The sequence below is a fragment of the Sitophilus oryzae genome, unplaced genomic scaffold, assembly GCF_002938485.1.
Source record: "Sitophilus oryzae breed Bouriz unplaced genomic scaffold, Soryzae_2.0 scaffold_1620_pilon_pilon, whole genome shotgun sequence".
Classification (NCBI taxonomy): Eukaryota; Metazoa; Arthropoda; class Insecta; order Coleoptera; family Curculionidae; genus Sitophilus; species Sitophilus oryzae.
This window is the reverse complement of record NW_022146304.1, coordinates 3,807,007-3,814,920: the sequence shown is the minus strand read 5'-3', so window position 1 is coordinate 3,814,920 and position 7,914 is coordinate 3,807,007.

Below are 7,914 nucleotides of genomic sequence, written 5' to 3'. Positions count from 1 at the left end.
TGCCAAATAGCTTTTATTTATTATTAAAAAACGTGTAAAATTTTTTGACAGACATTTTTCTCGTTGCTGAAATGCCGGCAGACAACGCGAAAGAGGCATAGAATTTTAACAAAAGAAAATCATCTCATACATGCATATCGATTAGTGGAATGTCATGTTTACTGTTGATTAATTTAAAAAGCGGTATGCAAAAGGGCAGACAAAAAAAATCGTTATTGAAATAATAAAAAATATATTTATAATATAATGGTATAATATATGATTTATCTATACTTAAATGGATGAGGCGGCGAGCGTTCCCTGAAAGCGCTACAGTAATGTCGCACTTTTAATGACTGTCTGCAGCTGATTTAGCCACGGTCTTTTTATCTGCCCTTTTGCATACGACTTTTAAAATAAATAACTATATGGCATTTCACCAATCGGCATGCAAATATGCCATATATTTTTCTTTTCATTCTTCAAATTTCATTTTTTAGTAATTTTTAAAATTTCATGCCTCTTTCGCGTTGTCTTTCGGCATTTTAGCGAATAAAAAGAGTTCTGCCAACAATTTTTCACGTTTCTTAATAATAAATAAAAGTTATTTTTGCGATTATAACTCGTGTATCTTATAATATTTTTAGTGTTAAAATTTCACCCTTTCCATTGGCCGCCCCCGCTTTAAGCCCCGGGATCGCGCTGTCAGACATGACTATTTCGTAATGGTTACACAGAAGGATATTTTACACAAAAAATTGTAAAATGTAAAAATGATAAGGTTTTTTATGTAGCCAGCTCTTAGACTATTAGTATAGTAAAAAAAAGTCATAATTGAAACACTTCTAATATAACTTATCTGGTAGTAAACGAGTTATTAAATTTTAACTCTCATTTTCACTAGCTTAAGAAAAAATAATGACGTTTCTAGTCATATTCTATAGAATTGTGATTATGGTAAATTATTGACCTCAAAAATGGCAAAAAGTATTTTTGGAAGTTTTAAGTTTATTTTTTATTTTTCTTATTAAAACTTTATATTTTTATAGATATTTAAACAATACAATTTTTTTATGTCTTCATCACAAACTTTACAACCTTAAGAAAGAGACTACATTTAAAAGAATATTAAAAACGGATACTAACGAAACAATTTTATTTATATCTATATAATGATGTAAGATCAGACAGTCAATTGTTAACCAGGCTGCCTTTTTATATAATGCATCTCAACCGTATCTTTTTACATACTTTCCATTTTTAGAAGGAATTTTATTGTATGTAATATTTTATTTTTAAATTTTATATAGGATATTGGATTACCTATTTTAGTCATAATTAAATATAACTTGTAGACTGTAATCATCGTTCTCTTATTAGTATTAAAAGTGTATCAGGTACTAAAAAGTTATGATAATATAAAATTCTAATGATATACAATATGTTATTTACTATACCTCAAGTAACTTACTTACGAGAAGAAACATACTTACTTTCACAAAAAATCGCAAATTCCAGTTTGGTGAAGGCAGTCTAAGACAATTTTGACAAAATTGAAACATGCAGATTAGTTCTTATAAGAATTTTATATTCCTCTTTCTTTCACTAGAGATCGTATGGTGCCTAAATCTATACAGGGTTGTTCACCACATACGACACGGAGTATTGTAGCTAAACGATTAGATTTTTACAAATTTTAAGTTTTGGGTTCGTTGAAGGACTATTAGAGCTACAATCTAGAAATAATTTTACAAGATACAGAGTGTCCCAAATAAGTAAAAAATGCTATAGTTGTATTTTTTTAAATAGAACACCCTGTATATTATTCTATTTTTAGATTCTACGATTGAAATAAAGGTAAATTTTATTAAGGTTTATCACACTAAAACCTTACCGTTTTTGAAATATTTTCAATTTTATGAAATTGCAGTAAAAATTTTAAGCCTTCATTTCTCCAAGGTTATCAAAGTTTTTAATACTAAATATTTACTGAAGTTTATTTATTGATCAGTTATTGTGTTGCAAAAATAAAAATTATACTACCTTATACAGAGTGTCTAAAATTTTATTTTAAATAATTACTAGCTTTAAACGGCAATAACTTGTTTAATTTAAATAGAACGCCCGGTATATTTTAGGAGAATCAGATTAAATTATATTATACCACTTTTTACCTATCCCTCCAAGTTTTCGTAGAAAATGCATTTTCTTATAATTCAGACCTCATATCAATATACCCATGGAATATTGACATTTTAGATTGTTTTTGAAGCAACAAATGCACAAAATGTACAGGCTAGTAATATTATCGTTTTTAACAAAATGATAATATTACTAGCCCATTTGTATGCAAAAAGAAAACTATTCAAAATCTTCATAAAATAGTATACCATTAATTAAATATACCACCATTATTTCCGCCCAAATACTAATTAATTACATACTTAATTATGTTCGTGAATAAATTATTCTAAATAAATGTGGATTTGAATCAGAAATCAATATAATAATAAGTTATAAAAATGAATGTCTTTGTTGTTACAAATAAGCATTTGTCAAAAAATGAAATATTTTTAAGGTGTTACTTTTTACCACACTGTATAATACACATAAAAAATTCAGTTTTTTAGTTTTTGGAGCAATTATTATTAATCAACGCAAACAGTCAATTAATGTAGTTTGAATACTGGAATCATATTAATTGGTCCTCTTTAACAAATATTTAAACAGTTTTTTCTTTTATTTTTTAATGAAATAAACAAACTATATCGACAATATTAGTTTCTGTACTCTTTAAAAATTTAGTACATCTTTAAAAATAATCTAAAATGTCAGTATTCCATGGGTATATTGATAAATGAATTAAAATTACAAGAAAATGCATTTTCTACGGAAACTTGAAGCTATAGGTAAAAAATAGTATAATACAGTTTGATAGAAAATTAAATTGTGCATCTGATTCTCATAAAATATACAGGGTGTTCTATTTAAATTAAACAAGTTATTGCCGTTTAAAGCTAGTAATTATTTAAAATTGAAAATATTTCAAAAACTAAGTGTAATAAAACTTTATCAAATTTACCTATATTTTAATCGTAGAAACTAAAAATGTAATAATATACAGGGTGATCCATTTAAAAAAATACAACTTTCAAATTTTTTATTTATTTGGGATACTCTGTATCTTGTAAAAATATTTTTAAATTGTAGCTCTAATAGTCCTTCAACGAACCCAAAACTTACAATTTGTAAAAATCTAATCGTTTAGCTACAATACTCCGTGTCGTATGTGGTGAACAACCCTGTATAAAAATAACAATTGACATGTTCAAGCATTTAGTACAGCGAAGTGTTTCAGCTAGTAGTTACATACACGGTGGTCCATCGAAAACATTCCGCAAGGCTTAACGGCCAGGGTAATCTATTTTTCAGAAAATTCAAAAACACGTCAATTTTGTTTATGGGACAACTTTTGCCCCAAAAATGATTGCAATATCTTCAACCCTCTAAGCGGGGGTGTCATCCCCTACTTTTTTCAAATGGGAAGGGGGGTCAAGTGTTACCGCCATGAAAAGGGCTTTCTATTCTCTATACTTTCCCGCATCGTTTTTGAAAATCGGTTGAGTCATTGAGAAAATATGAAAGATTGAAATTTGAAAAGTTTATTTAAACATTTATCAGAGTAAATGATAAGGATAAATTCCTTCGATCAGGTGCGGTAGTTGCTAGATAGCTGTTCTTTGACTTGTGCGTTGAAGTTCTTCTCAATATCGTTAACGTTTTTAACAAATATGGTGTACTCACTTATAGAAAAAGTGGAAATAATCGAACTTTATTTTAAAAATAATGAATGTTGCAATCGGTTTGTGCAGATATTCAATGAACGCCATCCTGCCGAACACCTTTATGGCAAAATTGTTCGCGAGTTACTAGCAAAATTTCGCGAAACTGGTTCAGTCATGAATAAAAAGAGGCAGAGGGAAAATCCTGTAGTAAATGAAGCTATGGAGGTATTCGTACTCGTATTCGTATTGAACTATCGCGTTATCTTATATATTTGACATATTTTTATCGAACATACTCCGACTTGCAAATCGCATTTAGTAATTTGCAGGTGTATCTATGTATGAGCGTCTAGCATCAGAATGTAAAATAACTAACAAACAGATCAGTCTTTGAAAACAATATGCGCTAATATACAGGGCGTCATTGAAATGGTGTAAAAAAAATCGGTGGGTGATAGTACTCCTAAAAATAGTAAAAAAAGTTCCTAAAAGTATAGGGCGGAAAATGCATATTAAGGGAGTTAGGGGCACTGAAAGGGTGAATTTAAAAAAACGGTTGTTTTGAAATTGTAGGCTTAAAAAACGAGATAAGACTTCGAAAAAAAAATCCTCTGCCATAAATTTTCACTCCAAATCAAATGGTGATATTGAAAAATTATTTGAAAAAGCGGAAAGGGTAGTTTTTGCAAGGGTAGGGGGTTATTTCGTGAATAACTTTTTTGAGGTTATTTTTTTTGCAACGTGGGTTCATTTTTCTGAAAACTACATCTACAAAAAAGGTACTCTTGTTGCACATCGCCCAGAGCGATGGTTTTCAAGAAAATTGGAAGCAAAGAGATTGCTCTGATGGGTTGCTAACTGGTTAATCAACCTAAACTTATGAAAGTTATGGCGGTTCAAAAGTAACCAAGTAGATATTAAATAATTAATTGGAAAATCAAAATTTCATGATTTTTAAAACATCTTATTGTTTTAAAAACGAAATAAACTTTTTTGGTTTTAAAAAAATTTGGTTTGCTCAGTGCCAATTAATACTGTAAAGCAACTACGGCAACGCATTATTGATTGTTCCAATCAAATTCGGACAACACCAAGGATATTCCACAGGGTATCTACGCAGATACTGGAGAAGAAGATCAGATGTCTACATTGAAATGAATGGTGGTCACTTTGAACATTTACTATGAATGAATTAAGGAATGCATTATTTTTATAAGGAATTTTGGTAATTGGATTATTTCGTTTTTTAAAGCAATAAGATGTTTTAAAATCATGAAATTTTGATTTTTCAATTAATTATTTGATAACTACTTGGTTACTTTTGAACCGCCATAAATTTCATAAGTTTATGTTGATTAACCAGTTAGCAACACATCAGAGCAAACTCTTTGTCTTCAATTTTCTCGAAAACCATCGCCCTGGGCGATGTGCAACAAGAGTATCTTTTTTGTAGGAAAAAGTATGTAGTTTTCAAAAAATAAACCCACGTTGCAAAAAAAAATAACCTCAAAAAAGTTATTCACGAAAAAACAACCTATCCTTGCAAAAACTACCCTTTCCGCTTTTCCAAATAAATTTTCAGTATCACCATTTGATTTAGGGTCAAAATTTATGGCAGAGGATTTTTTTTCGAAATTTTATCTCGTTTTTTAAGCCTACAAATTTAAAACAAGCGTTTTTTAAATTCACCCTTTAAGTGCCCCTAACTCCCTTAATATGCATTTTCCGCCCTGTACTTATAGGAATTTTTTTACTATTTTTAGAAGTACTATCACCCCCCGATTTTTTTACACCATTTCAATGACACCCTGTATAATTTTTAAAATTTAAACAGCGTCGTTTTTTATAATTGAAATATTTTACTGTTATAGTATAGGGATAGGTTTGGTTTGGTTTGGTTTGGTGCAAAAAGATGTTGCAACACAATTTGACAGACAATTAAATTGTACATCTGATTCTCCTAAAATATACAGGGGGTTCCATTTAAATTAATCAAGTTATTGCCGTTTAAATTACATTTTTGACACTCTGTACGAGGTAGAATTATTTTTATTATTTCAACACAATAACAGATCAACAAATAAATTTCAGTAAATATTTAGTATTAAAAACTTTGATACCCTTGGAGAAATGAAGCCTTGAAATTTTTGCTGCAATTTCGCAAAATAGAAAATATTTCAAAAACGGTAAGGTTTAGGTATGATAAACCTTAATCAAATTTACCTTTATTTTAATCGTAGAAACTAAAAATGTAATAATATACAGGGTGTTCCATTTAAAAAAATACAACTTTGATATTTTTTATTTATTTGGGACACTCTGTATCTTGTAAAAATATTTTTAAATTGTAGCTCTAATACTCCTTCAACGAACCCAAAACTTACCATTTGTAAAAATCTAATCGTTTAGCTACAATAATCCGTATCGTATGTGGTGAACAACCCTGTATAAATTAAATATTTTATTTTCTTTATTTTAGTAATACTTATTTTAGGAGACACATAAAAAAGAAATACCACCTAAAACGTTAAGCCTTTTTTAAGTGAAACTACTTTACGCATGTTGGGAGTAAAAATTCAAAGCCTTGACAGAAGAGCTAGCATCCCCATACTAGCTACCCCATTCGGGGTAGATCTACCCCTTTATAAAACAATTTAACTCGCTCTGGGTAATGATCTGTGCTATACGCGGCTAAGAAAATTACTATATTAAACTTAATAATGTACCTGTATACCAATATCCTCTAGTTGTGTGCTAAGAAGTAAATTTTTATGCATATTTTCATCGATAGGTTTGTAGCTTCTAAATAACGGCCTAGATAAAGCGTCTACTGTTCAATTTGCGAAGTTTGAAACTTTCGTCATCATTTTCTTGACTTGGTCCATGAGTTGTTTATATCTCTAGTTGTAAACTAACAATAACAAATTTAATAACAAAATATTAAACAATGACAAATTTATTGTAGCCTATACCGTACTGTATACAATGAATAAATACGCCCTCTATTAATATGTTCATGGATCTTATATTCCTGCTTATAAGACAGGGGACAAACCAATATTGTGACTTGTTTTGCTGCTTTTTGTTCTTTATCTTTCACGATTCCTCTGGAACTTATTCTTTGCACAGTCGAGCATGAAATTCCTAAAGCCTCCGATGCTCTCTATAAAACACGTGAATATTTTCGATTTAGTTACAAAATATTAACTCGGTAGTTAGTTGTCCAATTACATCGTAAACAGCTGACACAGGTAAAAATGTTTTTTCCACCATCTTTTTCGAGTTTCAAATACTCGATAACTTTTAATATGAGCCGTTGTTCTTTTTTACTAAAACGGGACGGCATTTTAAACACAAATTAAATCACAAATAATTAAATAAACACAGAAAATCCCACAAAAATTTACGGGAAACTATCGGAGTCGTTACAATTTAATGACAACGTTGACAGTCGGCGATATTCTTTTGTTCAATTTCGGTGGGAAATACAATAAATATGATGTTTGCCTTTTTCTATTCATGCACATTAGACAAGGAAGTACGATTCTTTATACGTAATGAAGATGATCCGTATGTAAAACGAAAAAAATAATCGTATGATGTAAGAAATATAATGGACTTACGTTTTTGACACAAAATTTCCATTTCATTTGATAAACATGGATAAGAGAGAGAATGACAATATGTGACGAAAGACTCAAACTTCGCAAATTGAACAGTAGCTCAGTTGCCAGTGAATTATTAGAGTTGGTAACTTGTATTTTCATATTTGGATAAGATCGACATTATAAAATTATAAAGCTAGAATAGTATACGGTTGTATATTAACTCTAATTTTTTTGAAGTTTATAAAAAGCATTTATAAAAAATATACACTCACCGGCAAAAAAACCCGGCCTCTAAAAACTAGTCCCAATTTCAAAGTTGGATTTCTCGCGAACCACTCATTAGATTTTGATGATTTTTTTTCAAAATTGTAAATTAATTCCTTCTTAACGGATGCTACGGCAGCATTTTCATTCCGAATTTATTTTGAGCATATACAGGGCACAACAATAAGACGAAGTTTTTTGCCCAAATTTTGTAAAACCCTGTAGGGTGCAGCAGCTGTAGTAGCTATTGCTAAATCAAATCACATTGTAGACTCATC